At 36.4% G+C, this 22649-nt stretch overlaps 1 protein-coding gene across 1 annotated transcript in view; it reads left to right on the top strand.

The window, feature by feature from the left end:
* The window catches only part of SESN1 (sestrin 1), a 110742-nt gene that overhangs the window by 66374 nt on the left and 21719 nt on the right, over positions 1-22649 (top strand). The window lies entirely within an intron of this gene.

Here is a 22649-nt window from a genome sequence, read left to right on the forward strand (position 1 = left end):
GTTAAGCACCTGACTTGAGTTCAGGTCACAGTCTCTGGGTCCTGGGATCAAGCCCCGTGTCTGGCTCCCTACTCAGCGGGGAGTCTGCTTCTCCTTCTCCCTCTATTGCTCCCCAATCCCCACTTGTGTTCTCTCTCTTATATGAATAAGTCTTTAAATGATAATAATAATAATAGTAATAATAATAATAATGAGGGTAGTTGCTATACTCAAGAAGTTGCAGGCGTCTGACAATAAGCTTGTCCCTATTAATCATTAATACATGAAAGAGGTTGTGAAGATATATGAAGCCCAGTAAAATTCAATGAAGATGTTTCTTTCCTTTCTCCCTTCTTCTTCCTTGACTATAGTTATGTCTTTGCTTTTTCTCTGAGAGTCCTCCTCTACACCTTCTGATTTCCTGCTCCCTCTCCATATATCCTGCTTTCTCCCAATCTGTTACATTTGTTTATCTTTCATTTTGATCCCGTAGGAAAATTTGGGCCCACAGAGGTGTAATGTACAAATAATAGAACATAATTCAATCTTGATTTTAAAATATTGCCTAACATAGCTCTCTAAAGTCAGGATCTGTTTTATTTATCATCTAACAAAATGCCTAGCATGCAGTCAGCACTCAAAAATCTGTTAAGGAAGTAATGAACAAATGAATGCTATTTTTGAGGACAGTTCTTTTATGGAGTTGAACTTCTAGGATGAAGAACAAAATGGACCCTAGAGGGGTAGACTAAAGGAATATGATATGAACTATGCCAGTGGTAGAGCAACTGAATGAACTCACCCCTTCTCTCTTTCTCCTTTGGCACCATGCAAGCAAATCAAAGGTAGTATCTACAAGAATCCAGAAGTCCACAGTGGCCATATGAGGAAAGGACACATAAAAAGACTAGGCATATATAAGTTGAGAACAAACTTATTAAGAAAACAAGTGAACTTAAAATTTGGCTTTCATTTTGTCTGCATTTTTTGGATTGAATTAGATTAGGTTGTCAGTGACAGAAGACCCAATATAAGATTTCTTACACAGGACAATTTCTTTCTTTGTCATATTAAAGGAAAGCAGTCTGGGATTGATTTAGAAGCCCATATAATCATCAGGCACCCAAAGTCCTTCTATATTTTTTCAACAACCCTAAGATGAGGCTTTAGTCTCTTAAGACTGATGTCCAAAATGGCTGTTCCAGCTCTGGAATCACATCCACATTTTAGACAGAGAAAGAATTTACTAGGAGAATGAGCATATGCTTCCTCCTTTTAGTGATTTTTACTGTGCTACTCCATTTCCTTTTATAATTGTACTGGCCAAAGCTAGCTAACTTGGTCACATCTAGCTACGAGGAAAACTGGATAATATATCTTTATTCTAAGTGGCAGTGTGCCCAGATAAAGATTTAGGGTTTTAGTAACTATGGAAGAGGCAGAGAACAGACTCTATGGACAACTAGCCTTCCCTAGCGCATTGGCCAATGGATTTTCTTGGGAAAATAATAATAAAAGGTAGCCAACTAGTTGTTAGAGAAGATTTTCAATGTCGTATTATTTTTAAAATATATATTCTACTTAATATAAAATCATTGAGGCTAAGTTGTGCTTGACATTAAAATTATTTGCAGATACATAGTAAATGTTAGAAGAATTATCACATACAAATACTACATTTTAAAAATTACATCGATACCTAATAATTTTTATCCTAAATGCACATTGTTCAAGCCCAAAACACCAAAAGGAGGAGTAAAATTTGAGTATTTCACAAATGCTGTGCTAAATAGTTGTTTAATTTATATTCCAAGTGTGACACAGCTGCTGGTTCAATGTACTATAGCTCTTACTATGTAGCTCCCGCAGCTAATATTTAGTGATCATTTACTGTTTACTTACCACTTATAAGCACTGTGCTTGATTTCATGTAATCCTATGGCCCTCTAAGGTTGCTATATTATCATTCCCATTGTACAGGTGAGGACATCAAGGCTAACGGAGATTTAATTTATCCTTGGACCCCAGGGTTGTTGGACTCTAATGACAATGACTTTAGTCATTATGCTTTACTACTTTTTCTTTATAAATGTTTAATAGTATAGTCTGTCTGAGTGCCATCTTCTATCTTCATGGGAACACAGATGGAATCAATTATGAGAGACCATGCTTACTCAATGCTTGTTTATTTATTAGGAGTCTTTCTCCTGTCCAGTTGGCAACCTGATAGTATGAAGGTGCCAAAATATTTGCACTGTCAATATTGTAAATTACTTATTTGCAGCAGTTTTCATTTTTTTTTAAAGATTTTATGTATTTATTTATTTAAGAGATGAGAGAGCGTGTGCACATGAGTGGGGGTGGGGGGAGACAGAGGGAGAGGGATAAGTAGACTCCTTGTTGAGTGTGGAGCCCAGTATGGGACTTGATCCCACCACCCCAGGATCATGACGTGGGCCAAAATCAGGAGTTGGATGCTCAACCTACTGAGCCACCCAGACACCCCAACTAGCAGTTTTCATATTCTCACATTTTGTTCTTACAGAAAACCCATGAAGTAAGTATCTCTCATTTTACAAATGAAAATTCTGAGGCACAAGGAGATAAAATAATATGCAAGGGTTGGAATCTAGATTTTTCATTTTAAGTTGATTCTTTTCATTTAATTATGCAATTAGGTATAAAGTAGAAAGCAACAAAAGGCTTTTTGAGAATCTGCCTTCTTAAATTTACTGAATACATCTACTGCATTCCATTTCTACCCTCATCACTCTGGTTTATACCCCAGTTACCTCTTAACTAGACCATTGCACTATCTTAAACATAGTCTACCTGCCTTTAGCTTCTCCTCACAACTCAGACCATCTTGGCAAGTTCTCCTAATCTTCTCAGATCAAAGCTCAATAACCTCATTTCCCTGTTTGAAACATTTGTTATGATCCCTCGACTCTTCCCTTCTGAATTCATAGCCTTGCTTATACCTGTAACATAACTCCACTGTATGTATTTATTGGATTATAAGGCCCCTTAGGGCTAGAATTGTCTTTCTTTCATCTTTGAATACTTTGAAATATTTTGTGTGGATTCTTGCAAAGCACTGTGCTCCCTATAGATAGTTGTTAAATGAAAATTATTAAATTCTTTGATCTCTTTAAGGCCAAAATGTGGCTTTCAAAAAAATTATAGACTGTTATCCTCAAGCAATGGTTATAAAAAGTTTATCTTCTTCCTACCTTTGCCACGACCCTAATCCAACTCTCCCCTTCATTAAGGGGCTTTGGTAGATAGAAGAAAAGGCTTAAAATATCTCTTTCACGGAGATTGAGGCCATCTTCCAAATTACGTTCTTCCTTGTTTTAGCATGCCTAAATATGTATCTGTCTTCTCACCTATTCATATAATTTTAGGAAAAGTAACCCCTAAATCTGTTTCCTGATCTTATACCCCTCCTTAATTCCTCTGGTTTACCCAAAAGGATTCAGTGCTAGAAAAGATGGACCATTTCTTACCCCCTGGAGTTTTTGGTTTAATAGAGGAGACTGGCTGGCCCATTGAGACTTGCAGTGCAGTGCAGAGAAATAAGTGCTGTAACAGAGGGAGTATACAAGGGGGTATCTAACCCATGGAGAGGAGTCAGCGAAGGCTTCTCCAAGGCAGTGACTTCTGACTTCAGACAAGGTGAGACGTGGGCCAGGAGCAGAGGGGCAGACTTCTAATCAGAGGGAAGAGCATGTACACAAGTCCAAGAATGATCCCTTCGGGTGACCATAAAATTAGGTAAACTCATGAGGCTGAAGAGGAAGGAGAGCGGTTAGTCTCACTACCTCTTCCTTAGACGTACAGTTTCCTCTGGCTGCGTTCATCTTGCACACTTGTGAAAGTCACTGCTTTCACCACTTTATGCCACCACTCAGAAATCTTTTAGGGCTCCGTTATTACCTCCTGCTTGGTCCAGTCTCCTCTGTCACTGGGTTTCTAGGCTCCCTGCAACTGACCCTACCCTATTTCCCACTGTTCACTAAATCACATCCACCTGCCAGAGCCCAAACAGTCTCCTTATAGTCTCTTGAAGTCACCCAGCTTGTTTTCTCCTCTGTTCCACTCCCCTCTAACTATTTCTAAGGCCTTTACTGATAGTTTAGACTCCTGGATATTTGCAGTTTGTGGCATGTAATTTAATGCACAATTACATATTGTCAAGTATTGTCTTCTGTTTCTGAGTCTTTTATCATCAACTGGATTTTAAGTTCCCTGAGGGCTGGCTCTAAAGCTACATTTCACTTCATTTTATTTTATCTTTAATAACATTACTGAAATAACCATATATGGAATATCAAATGTGAACATACACTATGCTGAAATCAATAGCATCTTCATGCAGAAAGATTAGAGAATTGCATTCAGATTAGTGGTGTGGGATAGTTGGAGCAAAGTGGACTAAATTTTAGGGTTCTCCTGACAATTTTAAGACTCCCTTGAAAACTCCTGACAGTTTGTAAAGCAGCATGATTACCACATGTTTTGTTCTCATTTTACAACCAATGAAGGTAAATTTGAAAGTATGCTAGGGGCACCTGGGTGGTTCAGTCGGTTAAGCCTTCTTGATTTCTGTTCAGGTCATGATCTTAGGGACATGAGATCGAGCCCTACGTCGGATCCACGTTCAATGCAGAGTCTGCTTTTCCCTCTCCCTCTGCTCTCCCCCAACCCCTGCTCTCTCTCTCCTTCTATCTCTCTCTAATAAATAAATAAAATCTTCTTTTAAAAAGTTTGCTAGATGAATATAAAACTTTAACAACACATATGTATATATTTTCTGAATTTGAAAATTGAAGTTTAAAAAAATAGTAAAAACATTACTGGCTTTGGTAAACATTAAATATTTAAACTACATCTACTCTTCAGTTTTCAATATATTTTCAATTACATCACTGTCATGGGAAAAGAATCATTAAGAATTTTTAAAAGCATGCATAAGGAAGCATCTGTCTTCCATGGTCAGACACTGGCTATGCTGGTCATTCAACTGGAAGTTTCCAGAACTGTATATTTATTTCCCCTCTCTATAAATCTTCATCAGGCCTCCTCCACAGAAACAATCTATTTTTTAAATGTCTGGGAGAAACCTCATCAGAGCCCTTTTCTCAGGGGTCAGGACTGTGGACAAGAAAACTTTTCCTCCTGATGGTCTCAGCTGCAAGTTGTCCCAAAGTTCCAGCAGTGCTTCCTGGGTCCTGAGCAACAAAGCTCATGTCCTCTCACTCTGGGACATGCACTGAGGTCCTGAAGCTGTATTTGTAACTGTTGAGAGATGGAAAGGAAAGGGCACTGGACCTGAAGTCACACAGACTTGCTTTTGACTCGTAGCTCTGCCACTTTTCAGCTGCATGACAGGTTTCTTCTTGGGTAGTACAGGAATAATGAGATCTATCTCACAAGGTTGTTGGGAGAAATTGCACAAGTCACTCTGAAATTTATCGACTGTAAAACTCTCTATATAATTTACTTTTTGTTTTACAGTTCCTATGTAGAGTCATATTCGTTATATAACATGAGATTTTATGGTTCTTTCCAAGACCTTAGGATCTTGAGAATTTCAGACATATATTCTTCTTCTGTGACTTACTTCTTTCTAATCCAGGTCCTGGTTACTTCTGTTCTTTCTCTGTTTCACCTATTCCTACCTACCTTATCCTCAGACTCACGGATGAAATCATTTTAGGCAGCTAAGAAAAGAATATTTTGAGACATGAACAAAAGTTCGGTTGCCTCATCTATTGATACACTAAATCTCCCATGGTCTCCTCCACCCTGTACTCTGCATGCATAAGAATGCGTTACTAGCAGTCTGTATCTTTACATAAATGCTCTGGACATAGAGCACTGTTCGTGTCTCTGTGGACATTCAGAGTCCTAAGTAGTTTTCTGATATCCTTGCTTCTCCAGAACCCATTCTTCTTCTTCTTGATTTTTATACCTCTCATTAGACCACATTCTCAGATCAGGGGGGCCCTAGCAATGACTTCTTCTCAGGTACTAATGCGTAGATTCTGAGGGCTCCAGAGCTAGGGATCTTGCTCATGCTGACACAGGACCAGAGAATGGAGAATCGGAGGAAGCAGACATGTGAGTCTAATTCCCAAGTATCAGGAAAAGCTATGGCCAAGTCAAAAGGCCATTTCATTAATGTTTACCTGCCACTTGTACTGGGGCGGGGGGGGGGGGGGGTCCAACATTCTTAGGTGGTTACCTTAATATCTAAGAACTTGTGTTATCTGTCGGTCTTTGACTGTATCTAAGAACCTTACCAAGGGGTTGAAGAAGCTCAGCAAAATAGACTAACTGAATACAAATTTATGTAGGAAAATAATGAACATTTCCTTTCTTAACTAAGAAAAACACAGAGAGTAGACAGATTTGCTTGTTTATTGGGAAAAGGTTTGGATTGGGGTGAGAGGAGGTGGTAGAAAGGTGGCAACATTTTAAAGTCAGCATTCACGGCATCTTTGGCAATAATTTGTACTCAAGAAAAAGATTTAATAAAGCAAAATCATCCCTGCCACTCATAAGGATTGTTCTGAATAGTAAAACTGCTACGATCCATGTGTATTTAGCCTGGAGACCACCTTTTTGGTACAATTACTGTATTTTAAGCCATGGTTTCCACTGTTTCCAATAGCATCTTTAGTTGTCAGTGGCTAGGAAAAAGTCTTTCTAGGACACAGAGCTCTATAATCTGTAGAAATAGTAGCTCTCTGAAATTCCTTGTAGAATTTAGGACCGTTTTTGCTACTTTAGTTCCCCCACTTATTGTGTACATCATTGCAAATATTCTATAGTAAACAATTTTCTTACATAGAGAAGGTGGAAAAGCATCTTGAAATCATCATCTTTATACACTCTCTGTTTCAGAGCAGGTATGAAGCTGTAAGAATTTTAGACTATTATCAAGTGAACAATTTAGAATCTAAATCTACATGAGATAGTGTAAATTTTTCAAGGTAATCTTCAAACTCAGTTCAAAGATAATCTTTTCTAATGTCACCAGTACACACCATTGTGCAATTCTATTAACATTTTTCATTTCTTCAGCTGCAGATTTTTTGGTATATTTTTGGAGTTATTTTTTGATACAAATAACCATGGTTTAGGAGGCTTTTTAAAAGGATCTCCTTGATTGAGCCCTGCATTGGGCTCCATGCTTAGCCTGCCTGTCCCTCTCCCTCTGCTCCTCCTCTCCTTCTCTCTCTCTGAAATAAATAAATAAAATATTTTTTAAAAAATAATAATAAAAGGATCTCCCTGCCCAACACACTGCTTCCATGGACTGTTTTTTGTTTTTGTTTTTGTTTTTTTCTGTGCGAGGTCCTGGGATTGGGGGAATCTTTTTTTTTTTTAAAGATTCTATTTATTTATTTGACAGAGATAGAGACAGCCAGCGAGAGAGGGAACACGAGCAGGGGGAGTGGGAGAGAAAGAAGCAGGCTCCCAGCGGAGGAGCCCGATGCGGGGCTCGATCCCATGACGCCGGGATCACGCCCTGAGCCAAAGGCAGACGCTCAACGACTGCGCCACCCAGGCGCCCCGGGGGAATCATTTTTAAGTAGTGAATTCTCTGTTTCTATGGTATATGCTGCCCAGTTTTCCATGTAACATTAATTAATACTGCTTTTAAGAAATGCCTTTTTATGACCCAAGGATACTATAAGTAAAACTATGTTGTTTAACCTTGTTTTATTCCAGTATTTGCCTGCTCAAATTGCTGGAAGAAAGACTACTTTAGTTTTTATATAGTCAGGAGGAATCTTGAGAATTTCAAGATTTTATATAGTCTATTTATATAATCTATTTTTTTTATAGTCTATTACATGTGAAACCTAAAGCTATAAAACTTCTAGAAGAAAGCAGGAAAAAAATCTTTGTGAGCTTGGGGCAGGCAAAGTCTTAGAATATACAAGTATAAAACATTAGAGAAAAAATTGGTAAATTGGATTACATCAAAATTAAAAAGTTTGAAACTTATGATCTTCAAAAGACACTATTAGGACAATGAAATGACAAGCCATAGACTGGAAGAAAATATTTGCAACCACATACATCAAACCACTTGTATTCAAAATGTATAAAGAACAATCACAACTCAGTAACAAGACAACCAAAACAATTTTTAAAAATGGACAAATGATTTGAGCTGACACTTCATAAACAATACATAAATGACCAATAAGCACATTGAAATGTGGTCAATATCAATAGTCATTCAAGATATGCAAGTTAAATCCACAATGAGATATTACTACACAAGGGCTTCTTAACCTCGGAACTTAACATTTTGGGCCAGATAATTCTCTATTGTGAGGGGCTGCCCTACGTGTTTTGGGATATTTGGTACATCCCTGGCCTCTACCAGCTACATGCCAGTGGCAACCCACCCTACCCACCAGCTGTGAAAATCAAAAATGTAGCCTGACATCAAATGTTTCCTAGGGGGCAAAATCATCCTCAGGTTAAGAACCACTGCACTATACCATTAGGTTGATTAAAATAATATTGACCATGCTAAGTGTTGATGAAGGTGTATAGCTACTGGAACTCTCATACATTGCTAGTAGTAATGTAAAAATGATACAACCACTGTGGAAAATGGTTTGGCAGTTATTTAAAAAGCTAAACCTGTAACTGTTATAGGAACCAGCCATTTCTCTCCAAGCCAAGAGATATAAAAGCATATGTTCACACAAAGCTATTCAAAATTCCTAGAGAATGTACTATTCTGCATAGGTAAGAATTGTACCCATGGAATGAAAATCTCAAGTACAAAGAACGTTTTCTTTATTGGCTACATAGTATTTTTCACACTTCCTTCTAGTATCATTTTGCTTCTTCCTGAAACAGATTTCCTTCAGTGAAGATCTGTTGGTGGTAAACTTACTTTTTATCTCTTAAGATGTGTTTCTCACATTCACTTTCTTGAAAGACAGTTTCTTGTGTTAATACAATTTAAGAGTGGCTGTTTTCTCTCTCAGTGCTTTGAAGATACTATTCCGTGGTCCTCTGACTTCCATTATTAAAAAATAGGTGTCAGAGTTGTCTGAGTGGCTCAGTTGGTTAAGCGGCCTACTGTTGATTTCAGGCTCAGGTCATGATCTCAAAGTCCTGGGATGGGCCTCGCTGGGCACCACTGCTCAGCAGGGAGTCTGCCCGAGGATTCTCTCTCTCCCTCTCCCCCTCCTCTCTCTCACTCAAATAAATAAATAAATCTTAAAAAAAAAAAAAAAGACTATCAGTTTAATTTTTCCTTTGTAGGTTATCTGGCTTTTCTCTTGGGTAACCTTTAAGATCTTCCCTTTTCCTTGGAATTTTTTGGTTTTACTATATGTCAAGACATGAATTTCCTTTCAGTTATTCTGCATGGGATTCATTGTGCTTCCTGGGAAAAAAACAAAGATAGATATCTTAAATCCTCCACCAAGAACAAAAGTTGAAACAGGCACATTTTCTATCTCCTTTTGTAGATGGGCTCATTTTCCTAGTTCACATGTTCATTGATAGTATAGCCCCTTGGGGTTTGGCTTTATGATCGGGTCTTTGTTTACCCCCCAATTTCCCAAGTCCTAGGCTTTGTCTTCTCTTCCCCATGTTGTTGCTCTAGGTTACTGGGGATCCATAACTACCAACCTCAGTAATTATTACCTGTTTGGATTCCTCCTGTTGGTCATTTTTTACTTCTGAGGATTTCTGTTACTTTGTCAGTTCAGCCGTACATTTTACAACCAACAAATTAGGTGGTTTGTTCAACATGAGTAAGAATCACTATTATGGAGGTTAGTTATTACCGTAATCTGTCAGAGAGTGGTACTATCAGGGCTCCTTATGGCCTAGGACTAAGTATCCTTGTAGTAAATGGCCTCCTACTATTGTGCTGTCCAAGTTCTTATTTCTGCTTTTTAGAATTTTTCTGACTCCTCCCTTGTCATTAAATGGCTGACATCAAACTAGATAAATAAACTTGTCATATTTTTGCACAAAGTAAAAGTAAATTGTCTCTAAGAGAGGCGGGCCAAAGGTTTTCCTTTGAGTATGGTACATATTCTTTGGTATATAAACTCTGTGGCATCTATTTTATGTCTTTTTTTTTTTTTTTTGCTTGTTCTAGATTCTGTTCTTAAGATTGACCCAAAAAACTCAGTTCAGGTATAATGAGGTATTACTATATCAATAGTCTGTAATAATTAGCTATTTTGGCCAAATTTTCAAATGTGGGAGGAAACACCTCAAGGTATATGAGAGAGAGAGAGGGAGAGAGGGAATATGTGTGTAAGAAAGCATTGTATTTAATCCTACCAAATAAATCACTCTGAGTTCTTTCATTTTTTTGAGTAGGCAATACTCATATTTAGCCACTAAGAAAAAACTGAAGTATTTTCTAATGTCTTAAGTCTATTAAAGTGATTATTTCTTTTTTATTTGAAAATGTTTAAGTTTTTATTTAAATTTCAGTTAATAAATGTGTGCCAATTTGTCTTCATTTATGTTTTCATTTTTTCTTTTTACATAAAATGTTACATTTTATTTATGCTAAAAGATAATTTTACTCATTTAACTATTTTGATGATGTTTTAGACTCAAGCCTATTGCTTTCTCTTTGTTGTCCTATGTACAAATCCTATTAATATAATGAAGATGTATTTTTAAATACTTGTGCCATGTGCTAGTAGTTATAATTTCAAAGCAAGATTAACACATTTCCACTCCCCAAATCCTTGGATCTAAAACAGAATGTACTCTCAACATAGCCCAAAAGGGACATACAACTCTGAGGTTGTACTTTAAAACTGTAAACACAACACAAGTACATCCACAAATAGTTATTATTAACTGTATCCAAAATATAGTGCATGGTATTTTCGAGATTAAAAGACAGTATCAGTGTGGTAAACTGTAAAGTGATAGAAGTTGTTCCTCATTCAGCATGACAAAATTTACAAAATTTTGTGCAGAAGATGAAATTTTAGAAGACCTTTGAAGGAAGTTGTAAGAATATATTGTTAGTGAAACTGAGGGAGGAATGTTTTCAAGTGTCAGGAAGCAATGAATAAAGGTTCAGAGAGGGGCAAAAGTAGGTAAATGGAATAGAGGAAACTGGGATCAGATTTAAGTGTATAAGAAAGGCAGTAGCCAGGGAGAAGGGATACTGAGAGATGTTATGGAGCATTTTCTATTTTGGCAGTAGGCTCAGTGGGGAGCCAGTTCAGATTTCCTGGAAAGGAATGATGTTCTAATGATTTTGGGGGTAGGGGTGGGGCACAGAGGATGGGGTGAACAGTCATAGAGAAGAGATTGCATGGAAAATAGTGAGAGTAGGATAGGAAGGGATGAAGAGAAGAGTTTATGGTCCCTTAGCCTCTTTCCTGATGGATGCACAATCACTGGCATATTAACAGTGGAAAGAAAATTAAAATATTATCAGGCAGCATCGTAGTATAGTAAAAGAACGCGCCTTTGGAGTCAGACAGGCTTGAGTTCTAACCTTAAACCACTTGCTTCCTGTGGGACCTTGGGTTAGATACTTAACCTATCTCTCAGCTTCCCATTTCTAAAATGAAAAGAGCATTTATCTAAAGGGGTATTATGAGGGTCAAATGAGTTAAAAAGAGTTAAATATTAAGTATGAGTTAAAGTGTATGTAAAATGCTTTAGAAGAGTACCTGATACATACTAGTAACAATATGTGTTAGCTATTCTGTTAATATTATCAAATATGAAACCATGAAGTATAGTGTCTGTCTACTTCCAAAATCAAATCTGAGACTAAAAATCTGAGTTACTGGTTTTAAAGCTCTCCATCAATTGGCACAAAATTACCTAACTGCTACTGTAACTATCAGATGTTCACTGTAACACAGAATCCTGCTTTCCAAGCCCTTTGTACCTCTTTGCTTTTGTAGTCTAAGGCATTCTTCAGTCCAGGTGCCCCTTTAGGAGCAAAAAGACTATAGTGGGTGGATCACCATAGGAAATCATAAAAAGCAAGAGGGAGGAAAAAGGAAGAAAATGTGGATATTGTTCTCAAAGACAGACTGGGGAGAAGAAACTTGTCTCATAATAGATGCTTAATTAGTATTGGTTGAATGAATATTGAATAAATATAGAGGTTCATGAATTTAACAGAAACTATATAACCAGTCTGTGGTGTATAGATAAATGTGTTAAGTAATTGATAAAACCTTCAGTAAGATTTAGGTGGATACGTGGATACTGTTTAAAGATATTAAGATTTAAGAGCCCAAGGAAAATATGAGCTTGATGTGTAAAGTGTGTCTTTCTCAAATGATGGAATTACCTTTCTCTTGATTCAACACAACTTAATTATCTGTGACAATTGAGGATAGAGGAAAAGGATGAATGAGGGTATCACCAATAAATAAAATGTAGAGCTAGTCTCCAAATACTATTTAATTTTCCCCCCGCATTCCTTGGGGTGTGTAGAATATAATGAACTATTGAGGGGAAATATACATACATTTTGGACAGCATCCTACAGTATTAGTAATAAACCTCCTATGTTTTATAGTACAGGAAATAATTGATATGACAAGTCAAGCTGATCTACTTAAAACAATTATTTTTTAGGGAACTAAAACCAGCAAATGGTTTAAGCAATACTTGAAGAAAAAACAAAAGGTGGTTCTTGAAGATCTTTACAGAAAAGATTGGTAACTGCTTTAGAATATTTTATAAATTTGGCAAGGCAAAAGCAAAATGAAGAAAACTATCAAGTATTGTTTCACAGTGTTTATATATCTCTGTTGCAAGTAACACTCTGTCAGTTTGAACAAATACTGAGTTTGCACGAAACATTACAATGATGAAATCTGTAGCACTTGAAAATCCTTTCTAAATCCTCAGAAAATGTTTTTCTCAATGAGGGATATGTATTGAGTGATAAAGCGGAAAAATTGCATGGAATAGCACTGTGCAGTCTGTCTAGTGTCCTTGCTTGCTTTGAAGGTTATATTTGTATGTGACTGTTTTTACTCATATTTTTGGATTTGGACTATAACATTTCATTGTTGCCCACCTCCCCTCCCCCAATGATTTTTGGAAATTGAGTATTAGGGAATTTAAAAAAAGAATCTTTTCTTACAGATATTCCCACCCTTATCCTCCAGCCACAAACAAGAAAGATAATTCTATACTTTATTACAATTACACTGATATTTTAAAGGTGACTTTAAGGTACAGTATCTGGTACAGTAAGGTTGAAAACAAAATTATCACTATGTTATCAAAATCTGATATATTTTTTTAAGGATTGGTGAAGAGATTTTATCTTTGTTACTTTTAACTCAGGACAGTATATCCTGTTTTATAATGTGCTCTGCTCCGACACTGTATAACTTTTTTTAAAAAACATTGAAGATTGGACCTCATTGGTATCTGGAATGGTTGAGTCCTTACCTGTTTGCTTTGTGGTTGGCTGAAAGCTGTTGCTAAGCTTGTTTTTTTTTGTTCTTAGAAAAAGTTAAAAGTTGAGCGTGACCTACTTGAGCTGCATCCTGCTTTTGACTCTGCTTTGCTCTTTTTCCTGATCCACATACTTTTTTCTGATATCTTTTGAAGCTTAGATATTTTTCAAACCCCCAATTCGTATAAATTTAATATGTAATATTTTAGGGTTTTATGGTTTTAATTGTATACTTGTGCAAATTAAGGTACTGTGGTTTAATTTTTTAAATCTCTTTGGAAACTTGAAAGTTGAAGTTTCTGACAGAAAGTTCTAATTGTAGGGGCGCCTGGGTGGCACAGCGGTTAAGCGTCTGCCTTCGGCTCAGGGCGTGATCCCAGCTTTATGGGATCGAGCCCCACATCAGGCTCCTCCGCTATGAGCCTGCTTCTTCCTCTCCCACTCCCCCTGCTTGTGTTCCCTCTCTCACTGGCTGTCTCTCTCTCTCTCTCTGTCGAATGAATAAATAAAATCTTAAAAAAAAAAAAAGAAAGTTCTAATTGTAGAGAACAAATGTATTCTTTAAGAACCTACCTATTTTAAACAAAAGATTATTTGGATATCAGTAATATCTTGTTAATAAAAACAGTCTCAAAGTACCATGTTGTACCTTTACTAAGAAATTTAGGTCAAATTTTTGTCATTTAGGAAAACTCTTATTGATCATGCTGGAATGTGTGTCACTGAAGGACAAGATTGACTTTATTCGTGTTTTCTGGAGAAGGGCTTGAAGGATTGATAATCCTTTCAGTTATAGACCAGATCCAGGACAGGCTAAATGAAAGTTTTATTTGAAGGCCAGTTTGGTTTGTAATTCAGTAGACTGTCATAAACCATTGTGATTCTAAGAGCCTTTTCTCTTTAAGGCTCTATTTAACATTGATGGGAATGAGACTTTGAATTTAAGCGTTCCCCCCCCAATTGCATTCTTCTGGAACCAGCAGAAATCCTTGAATCATTCTCTGAACCTTAAAGCCTGACCCAAGCCTTCGGTGGGTAATGTAAGGAGATGTAGACCAGCATGGATCCTCCAAACCCAGTGTGAGTTCTAGAGTGCAGATCAGGAGATGTGGGGTATATATATAAGGCAGTGATATTGAAATGTGTTACCAGTTCTTTTGTCAGCACAGTCTGTAGTCAAACAGTATTACCAGAATTCCGATGCAATATCTAAACCTGTCATTTTATTAATGATGTCTGTAAGTTTAAATAAATAATTTATCAAGTCAGTGTGAACAATGAGGCTATGTTATGTTTTAAACAAATTGAAATTAAGGGGTTATGGATTATGGCTGTAGTATTACTTCTGTATTTTCTTGTATGCATAATATCCAGGAAATCTGGATTCACACAGCAAAGTACCCACATGCTGTAGCAGTCTACTCACTGATACAATTTTACTCCAGCAGACATAGCCCTGAATTTTTTTAAAGGCTAGAACACACTAACTATACCCTTCCTCATCACTGACAAATTTATAAAAATGCTCAAACATGTGCTCACAGAGATGATAAAAGAAGCTTTATTTAGTCCAGGAACTGAATTACTAGTGGCAACAAATTATTATTACGTTAGTTTCCAATGCATTTAATGTTGATATACATTAGTAGGTTGCCTTGAAAAAGAAAGCTTAAATCTAATATTTCATAATAACTCTAAAGTACTTGTAAGGAATGGATCCTAAGAAATACAATTTGAAAATCACTGGTAATGGAACAAGCCTGGTGCAGGAGGAGGTTAGATTCTAGTTAGCTTAACTCTTGATAAAATCAGGAATTATATTAACAGACAGAACTTTAGAGCTGAAATAAAGTTTGAGAGAATATTAAGTTCACCAGCCCTTCATTTTAAATTTGAGGGGGCTAGGGGCACCTGGGTGGCTTAGTCGTTAAGTGTCTGCCTTTAGCTCAGGTCATGATCTTGGGGTCCTGGGATCAAGGCCTGCGTCAGGCTCCCTGCTCAGCGGAGAGCCTGCTTCTCCCTCTCCAGCTCCCCCTGCTTGTGTTCCCTCTCTCGCTGTCTCTCTGTCAAATAAATAAACTCTTAAAAAAAAAATTTTTTTTTTTTTGAAGGGGCTAAAACTGGAAGGGCTGGTAAGAGATTTACAGACTCGGTTTCTGCTTTTTGTTTGTTTGTTTGTTTGTTTGTTTGTTTCAGAATTGGGTAGTAAACTAGATGACATTTAATGCTCCCTAACAGAGTCTCAAGCTGTGGGACTTATATGAGAGGTGTAAGTCTAAATAAAATAGACACCCAAACTCAAATTAAGATATTTCTGCTTGTTCACAGGATTTAAGAAATTAAATGTATATAATTTGGCATTCAGTACATATCTATAAATAATAATTGAATGCTAAGTGCTTACATAATACTAAGATTTCTGTTAATTGGTAAAATAGTATTGACATCTGTACATAAACCTATGCCAAAATGTATTTTTTAAATTAGAGTTATAACAAATTAAGAAAGAATACTACCTTCTCCAATTTGTAATATCTGAATAAAATCCTATTTTAGAATTTCTCAGTCAGTTGCCAAAAATTAGGAAAACTGGATTTTCTGTTACTACAAATGAAATGATCTTGAATCCTGTTCAAATTTAAGCTCGTGTAAAAAACATAATTTTAAAGTTGCCTTATCTTTTTTGAATATTTTTAGCTAACCAGAAAGATAGTAGTGATAAGTAAAAATAAATATTTTTGTTGAACTACAATGTCCTGAATGTATATGTACTCTATGGACAAAGGGGAAAATGGCCTACAAAGTTACAGTGAGGATTTTGGAAGGCAGAAGAACAGAAGGGAAAGTTCAGTGAATGGCATTTTATTTCTGAGAAGCTTAATAACATGCAAGTAGTCTTTAGATGTGGCCTTGTACTTTGTGACTAGGTTAGGCTCACAACTTAATACCCTCTTGGAAAACTAGAGATTTCAGAAGGGGGCAAAGAAAGAAGGCAATTTAAAAGATTGAAGGACCTACAACTAAAGATTATCACAGAGGAACTGAGTGGGGATTCTTTGAGCTGTGTAAGAAAAACATATTGTAAATCTCTATTCACTACACAGTAGTAATAATCATGGGTGGAGTGGGCATGGATAGTGAGGTCAGAGTAGTTATAAATAAAAAAAAGATTTGATTAAAAGATTTTAGGGGTGCCTGGCTGGCTCAATCAGTAGAGCATCCGACTCTTGATCTCAGGATCGTGAGATCAAGCCCCACATTAAGTGTAGAGATTACTAAAAATAAATAAAGGAACTTAAAAAAATTATAGGTTACATTTTTTTTTTTTAAGATTTTTATTTATTTGACAGAGAGAGACAGCCAGCGACAGAGGGAACACAAGCAAGGGGAGTGGAGAGGAAGAAGCAGGCTCCCAGCAGAGGAGCCCAATTCAGGACTCCCTCCCAGGACCCTGGGATCACGCCTTGAGCCTAAGGCAGATGCTTAACGACTGAGCCACCCAGGCGCCCCTATAGGTTACATATTAAAACCAGCTCTTACCTTATGCTCACAAACAGAAGTACTTTGAGAATTTAAAATATATATATTTTTTCATATATGTTTTAGAGTCGAAATCCAGCTCCTCAAAAAGTATTTTAAAAATCATACAACACAGTAGTATATGTGCATTGTCTGAGAAATACTTTCTACTTGAATATGTCACATATTTAATATCTTTGGTTACCTTTTTTTGAGTTTGTATCACTTCCTTTTTCTCCCTCTTTAAAACTTTCAGTAGCTCCTAAGTATGTATGTGATAAAGTCCTAACTCTCAATTTCCTGCCACACTCACCATTTACCTGAACCTACTCCTATTCCAAATTAAACCAATTATTATTTAACTCAACAATAATGCTGAAAAGTAATTCACCTCTAAAAATTGTGGCATTTTTGAATGAGCTCTCCCATTTAATTTTGAGATCTCAACACTTTATTTCCTGTCATTTCACCTTAGGCCTAAAGATGTTGAAAGCCAAACTTGGTTACAGAATGTTCATGAATCTTGTCAAACAATGGTATGTATACAGGCAGTGTCTGACTTGTAAGGACCTGCCTGACTTAACAAGTGAGCCATATATACCATTGCCTGAACCTATAGCTATCTCTGTAGTGCAAGGAGAGCAAGCGAAGAAAAATAAGCTTGGGAGTATCTGTGGGTTCCCAACGAGAAAATGAGGAGAAACTATGAAAAAATAGAAGTTGCTTTAGCAGAGCTGAACCCACGGACAAACTGATTCCCAAGCAGAGCCTGCCCGCCTGTATAGTAGACCCGAAACCTCCAAAAATGTTTGTCTAGACGGCCCAAATTTTTCATAAACTGAATATTGAACTTGAAATTCATTATTAAACTTTCACTTGACTTAAGCTTTTTTTTTTATATAATAGCAATATCTCTGTGGAGTTCATTCAATACATACTTATTGAGGGTCTACTATGTGTTAGGCACTTGGACATTGGAAATACAGCACTGAACCAAAAAAAAAAATTCTGATTTTATGGAGCTTATATTCTATTGAGTCAAACTCAATAAATTAGTATGAGATATCAGTACCTCATACAATAAATAGTGTGAATTATTTTAAGAAGCCTTTCTTCCTAGCACTTAACCAGTTATTCGGAGAGAAATAGGGGTAGGTAGTATGAGTTCCTTTTAGTAGACTCAGGTGGAGTCTTAGGGTAGATTCAGGTGAGTTCTGTAGTGGAGGAGCTTTAGGTAGCATGAGGTTACCAAAGGTCGGAGAAAAGACGCTAAGAGGTGTGACAGGGATAGAGAAGTAGGGGAGAGAAGTTCTCAAAGACCAAGATCACTCATTCCATGATTTCTCTCTCTCTCTTTCTTTCTTTCTTTCTTTCTTTCTTTCTTTTCTTTTCTTTTCTTTTTTCTTTTCTTTCTTTCTTTCTTTCTTTCTTTTTAACCAGATCTCATCATAAGAAAGGTAGATTTTTTTTGCCTTCCCTTTTGTCCTCAGAATCAAGAACTGAGACTAATACATAGTTATCAAAATTTGTAAAATACTCATTAAAAGAAGCAACCCAGCTTCTGCTGGTCTGAATTCAGACAGACCTGGGTTCTAATCCCTGATGGCATTTTACTACTTTTGTAATCTTGGACAAGTTACTCATACTTTATAAGTTTCTGTTTTATAAATTTGGAGATAGAAATAATTATCTGCCCTGTATATGTCAGTTGTTTAGTGTCTGATAGGTAGAAGTTGGTAAGTTACTAGTCATTAACGTGGAAAACCTGATCACAATTTAACATGCTTATTCTTTGGGGGAAAGTGTTTTTCTAATTTAAAACCACTGACATTTGTAATATTGTTTAGTTACAAATATGGGTGATGGCCTACAAATTTTTAAAACCCTATGCAGAGATTTAAGACTGCATTTCTAAAAGAAAAAAAAAAAACCCAAAGGAGAGAATGAGAGGAAGATCTGTCAACAGTCTTGCTCTTTTATAAGTGATAAAATTCTAAAAATTAAATTGAAGAAGTGAAAAAAGTAGAGGACAAATAAGAGTACAATGTAAAATTAAAGTTCAGTGCTAAAAGGATCTCACTGTACTCAAAACATGATGTTGAAAGGAAAAAAAGTGCTTAGCAGAGAAGCTATATATATAAAAACAGGAAGATATGAGCTGGAGGAGAAAAAGCTTGACAAAATTAGTAAGCAGAAGTAATCTTATAAACCAGCACTCATTCTAAATAAAATGTTTTAAATGACAATAGGACATTTTTCAAGAATGCTTTAAGCTCACTCTTAAAGGCAGTCTTTGGTTTAATGGCTGAAACCACTGCTATGTGTGTTTTCTAACCAATTATTAAATATAATTCAGATTCTAATGAATAGATCTACAAATCTGTAATACTTTAATATAATTTCTTTGGTTAATGGGAAAATTCAGGGTTTAATATGTAGTTCATGAAAGTGTAATTAGGCCTTTTAGCCTGGTAAGTATTTATTCCACTAAAATATATCTGTTCTTTTCCATGAATTAACTTTTTAAAAGTCTAATGGATGTAGGAAAGCCAGTTGGTCAGGAGAGCAGCTAATTTGAGATTTATTTCCTCAATTTCAAAAACAAGAATATGAGGCATGATTTCCTTTCTCAAGAAATGTACTATGTTCGAGACAAAATCCACCTTTATCCCTACACTTTGCTTCATTCCTGTTCTTCAGACGTACAATATTGCCTTGCCAAAATTGCCTCGCCAAAATTGCCTCAACAGCCTTGCTAACTCATCTCCCTGCCTCCAGTTTTGCCCCTTGCAATATATTTTTCTAAATTTTAGTGAAATGCAAATCTGATGTGTTTCTACTATTTAAAACTTGTAATAACTCCACAGTAGACTTAAGAATGAAATTTACATTCTTTAATGAAGCTTGAACAAGGTCCCTCCTTACTGTTGATCTTTTACTTGAACTCTGTCACTGTCCATACCACCCCTACTTCCAGACCAAATAAATTTCCTTTATTCAGCTCTCCTGTTTGGGCCACTCTCACTCTCTCTCCTGCCTTTGGGCCTTTGCACACGCTGGTTCCTTTGCTTAGAACTCTGTCTCTACTCTCAAGCCTTCCTTCCTGCTCCCCTACCCCAATTTTCTTACCAAACCTCTCCACCAATCCTCTAAGCCCCAGCTCAGATGTTTTTCCTTCAGAAAGCCTGTTTTACACCCCAGCTTCAAGTCCAGACTCTCTAATACATCATAGTTCTCAGCTCAGATAAAGTCATTTGACACCACTCTGCTTTTACATAGGTATGGCAGCTCGTTCTTGAGAAAATTAAGAATTGAGACCATTACTGATAATGACATGCAAAAACCTCACTTTGATACTGCTGAGTAAGTCTACCAAAACATTTTTAGAGGAAAGGAAATATTTCAGAATCACTACTACTTCTTGGATTAAATAATCAGGATTAAGTAGCAGACTTTATAAAGTAACTGTTGGCCCATAATGATAACCTATGATAAATATCAAAAGCCTAGTTCTTTCCAATTACTGTTCTGTGCTCAGGCTTTCTTTTTTTTTTTTTTTTTTTTTTTTTTTTTTTTTTTTTTAGCAGATGTTTATTACATGCCATGACATGCCTAGCACAGGGGGTTCATTAGGAGAAGCACCTTCAGGACATCTGGCCTACTCAAGAAGTGAAATCTATTACATACTTTTTATTGAATGATTTGAAACAGAACATTTCCAAAAGTGAAAGCTACACAGTAATATTTGCAGGTAAATACATTGGTTGGAATTCTTGGTTACTGCAGATTTATTTGGAGGCAACACTTTTATGTTGGAGAATAAAGTAACTAATTCACCATACTGCTCTATTGTAAAGGGCAGAAATTAGTACTCTTTGAAGAACTTAAGTCAGTCTTTATAGAGACCAGAAAGGAATCTTGACATTTAATGACTTAAATGTCCTCAGTAAACCACTGAATTAGAATATGAGTTAAAATTATTTTTCTTTTTATGTAAGGCAGCATCAAAACAAATAATTAAACTGAAATTTTCTGGGGAAAAAATAATCCTAATTGCAGTTTCCTATACAATTTTACTGTATGCTTCAATAAATATTTATCAAGCTCTAAGGATCAAACCCTATCATATATATATAGTCTGCAGTTTTGATTTGCATTTAATTATTTTAAACCATTTTTGGGTTAGCTAAATGCATGCATTTCCCTTGCCTCTCATTAAAAAAATAGAAAGTCAAGCATTTTCCATTTTGCAAATGACATTTTAATGTCACAAACAAGGTTATGCCCTACTAGACAACTAACCCCACTGTTTTATCCTTTCCAGAAAATAAAAATCACAGCTCAACTCTTATAGAAGCAGAATGATCATTTTCACATACTTCTCTCATTATCTAGCAGTATGGCTCACAGTCTCATATATCAAGTCCATTTATGTTTCCAAGGCATTCATCTACAACCAGCTTATCTTGGAGGGTATTGCTGCAAATTGGATGATTTACTGGGTTTATTTTTGCTGTTTGTTTGTTTGTGACTGAGTGGGCATTTGATTATACTGTTTGCTTTTGTGGCCGCGCTCAGAGGGAGAGGGCTTGGAAGCCTCTGTAGCCTTTTCTTTTATGTTAATATTAACCTAAAATTGCTTTTCTTGACCAGTAAAAAAATTTCACATGCTTTAGCAATTTGTAAAAGCAGTGTATGAGAACATACAGATTTCTCTTATTTATCTGGAGAAAATAAAAAAAAATAACCATTTTAACCTGCTTTTAAAATATGGTATTTGAAGAGCTGTAAGAGTAACTTATTCTTCTCTGAGACATTGTAACCTCACTTCTAAGACTGAAACTTATTTGCGTTTAGGAGTCCTGGCTCTGTGACTGTCAGTTTTTATTGATTTAAACTGGGCTTGTTTCCTTATGTCAGAATGTTCCAACTTGTTTTTTCCTAACCCGAACATGTAATCTTTTGAAAACACAGGAGCGAACATGCAAAAGAGAGATCTTATTTAGAAGTTGATTTTTAAAAGAAGTTAATGAACCTTGTAAGGAAATAGTGTTAACACAGGACTTGAGAGATTCGTGTTCCAGGTCCAACAATGTCAGTTGTTTATGCTCCTTTATAATCTATATTTTCTCAAGTTCCTCATCAGATTTCAGAGAGAGAGAAATTCTTTCTTTAGAACCCAGGGCACTTATGAGAGAACATTAGAAATTTTAGAGCCTTCGAATATACTTGCGAAGAAAAAGGAAATTCAGAGATTGCTACCAAGGCTTATTATCTGTGTAGGACAGTGATATTATAGTTTGCACATAGCTTACCAAAACTAATTTTATATTGAATATAGGTCATAGTCCTGTACTTGTTCCAGCATTCTGGACCCATTCAGATTTGTTTGGGCATTATGAGAAAGGACGAGGGAGATTTCAATATATAAAATGTAAAGCGAACTTGTTTCTTCCTGGTGGTGTCAGGGTCAGCATAGAGGTTGGTTGCTCTTTCGCTGAACGTAAATGAATCCGAGCAGGTGGAAGGAGGGCAGGCTTTCGGCTGCCGATGCTGGGGGAGAGGCACATTTGCCTTTCACTCACGCCTAAGGGCTCGAGCTGCACCTTCCAGCCATAGTGCCAGCCGACCGAAGCCGTGAGATGCGAGAATTAGCTTCTGGGGGGAGCTCGGATGCTCGAGG

The sequence above is a fragment of the Ursus arctos genome, unplaced genomic scaffold (genome assembly GCF_023065955.2).
Source record: "Ursus arctos isolate Adak ecotype North America unplaced genomic scaffold, UrsArc2.0 scaffold_13, whole genome shotgun sequence".
Classification (NCBI taxonomy): domain Eukaryota; kingdom Metazoa; phylum Chordata; class Mammalia; order Carnivora; family Ursidae; genus Ursus; species Ursus arctos.